This window comes from Octodon degus, unplaced genomic scaffold (genome assembly GCF_000260255.1).
Source record: "Octodon degus isolate 3935 unplaced genomic scaffold, OctDeg1.0 scaffold00130, whole genome shotgun sequence".
Classification (NCBI taxonomy): Eukaryota; Metazoa; Chordata; class Mammalia; order Rodentia; family Octodontidae; genus Octodon; species Octodon degus.
In genome coordinates this window covers 91,012-93,375 of record NW_004524706.1, presented here as the reverse complement: position 1 = coordinate 93,375, position 2,364 = coordinate 91,012, and the positions used below count along the sequence as shown (strand labels likewise).

General features: G+C 44.4%; 1 protein-coding gene across 5 annotated transcripts in view; it reads right to left on the bottom strand.

Moving 5' to 3' along the window:
• Positions 1-2,364, bottom strand: part of Zbtb8a (zinc finger and BTB domain containing 8A) — a 54,422-nt gene that overhangs the window by 12,102 nt on the left and 39,956 nt on the right. The window lies entirely within an intron of this gene.

The window sequence follows — 2,364 nt, the reverse complement described above, 5'->3', positions numbered from 1 at the left end:
TCTTTTTGTCTTTTTTTTTTTTTTTTTGAGAAACGGCTCTGCTATGTAGTCCAGTCCAGTCCAGCCTTGAACTCACTGTGGAGCCTCAACTCACAGTGATCCTCCTGCATTATTAGCCTCTCTGCAGTGCTGGCATTAACGGCATGAGCTATACTATACCTGGCCTTCTCCTGTTCTCTTAAACTCATTCCCGTCAGATTTCCAACCTCATCCATCAAGATCATTCTTTTAAGGTCATTAGTAACTTCCAAGTTGTCAAATCCAATGTTTATTTCTTTGTTCTCATTTTACCAACAATGGCCAATCACTCTCTGCATCCTAACACATTTTCTTTTCATCTTCTGAGACAGGGTCTCACTATGTAGTTCAGGATAGCCTTGAGCTCACTTTGTAGCTTAGACTGGTCTTGAACTTGCAACGATCCTCCTGCCTCAGACTCCTGATGCTTTTTAATTTTTTGAGATAGGGTCTCATCAAGTAGTTTACTTTTTTTTTTGGTGGAACTGGGGATTGAACTCAGGCCCTTGTGCTTGCCAGGCAAGCAGACTGAGCCATCTCCCTGGCCCTTCATTAAGTAGGTTTTTTTTTTTTTTTTTGAGAAAGTTTTGTATTTATCTTAGAGAAGACTGCATTCCTTTCCCATACAATTTTTTGCATCATTAAGTAGTTTAGATTGGCCTTAAACTCACTATATAGCCCAGGCTGGCTCTGAACTTGTGGCAATCCTTCCACCCCAGCCTGCCAAGTGCCAGAATTATAGGCATGTGCCCCCACATACAACCTAGTATCTCTAAAGACTAATACAGAGAAGATACCTAGGGCTCCCATCCGGTCCCATAGGTTTAAACCCCATCTTAGAGTTTATGGCTCCTTTGCCTACAGCTATATCCCTCAGCCCATTTATTTATTTATTTTAATATATTCAGTAGAGTCTCACTATGCAGTTCAGACTTGCCGCGATCCTTCTGTCTTCAGCCTCCTAGCGCTGGGATTACAGGCATGAGCCCCCAACACCTGGACTCAGTGGCCAGTCCTGTGCACATGGGGTTCTGGGGCCAGCACAGTATGTAGTACCAAGGCTCGAATCTGGGTCCTTGAGCACTTGGGAGGCTGAAGCAGAACTGAAGTTTGAGCTCAGACTGGACAACCTGGTGAGACCCAGTCTCATCATAAAGTGAGGATATAATGCACTGGGCATACAACTCAGTGTGAAGGCCCTGGCTTCAATTCCCTGTTGGGGCAGTGGGGGCGGGGGAGGAAAGAAAAGAAAAGAAAGTTTAGTATAGAGATTTGGTGCCCTTTTGTTCAGTTTGTTAATTTCTCTCACCCTAAATAAATGTTAGGGCTGGTGATGTAACTCCATGGCACAAGCACCTGTGTGGCAAGTGCAGTGTCCTGAGTTTGATTCCCAGTACTCCTCCCAAGAAATGTTAAAATCTATTAAATGCTTATTCTATGTTCTGTGGTTTGGATGTGGTCTGAATGTGTCTGACAAGGGTTCATATGACAGGAAGTTGGTCTGCGGTGTGGTGATATTAGGAGGTAAGAGGTTATATTAGGGGCCCTGTCTGTGGAAGGAAGTTTTGTGCAGTAGTTCTTTTGGGAATTTGGTTAGTTCTCACAAGAGTATTATGGAACAGCAAGGCTGACCTCTAAGTTGCTCTCTGGCCTCCTGTCTCACCATGGACCCCTCCCTCATGTACACTCCTGCCATGAAGTGAGGTGTGTGGGGGGATCTCTCAAGAGCTGGTGTCGGCCGGGCAGGGCGGTGCACGCCTGCAATCTTAGCACTTGGGAAGCTGAGGCAAGAGGATTGTTGTGAGTTCAAGACCAGCCTGGGATACAAAGTGAGTTCAAGGCCAGCTTAAAATGCAGCTCAAGAGCCTGTCACCAACCGACCAAAAAAAAAAATTAAAAAATAAAAAAAAATGCCATTGCTGTGACCTGGAACTTATATAACTGTGAGCTGAATTTTCTTTCTTTTTTTTTTTGCAGAACCGGGGATTGAACTCAGGACCTTGCGCTTGCCAGAGAAGCACTTATTCCACTGAGCCATCTCCCTGGCCCCTTGAATTTTCTTTATAATGTCATAAGCTCTACGTATTTCATCTTGGTAGTGAAAAATACAGAAATGTATTATATGTACTTTTTTTTATTTTTTATTTTTTCGTGGTACTGGGGATTGAACTCAGGACCCTGCATTTGCATGTACTGTTTTTTTTAGCCTTGGTCTGTATATTAGTTTTCAAGAGCTGTTGAAGGGCTGGTGAGATGGCTCAGTGGTCTAAAGCACCTACTTGGAACAAGCTTAGCGAAGCACAGGGACCGCGGTTCAATCCCCCAGCACCACATGCCAGCGAGCCC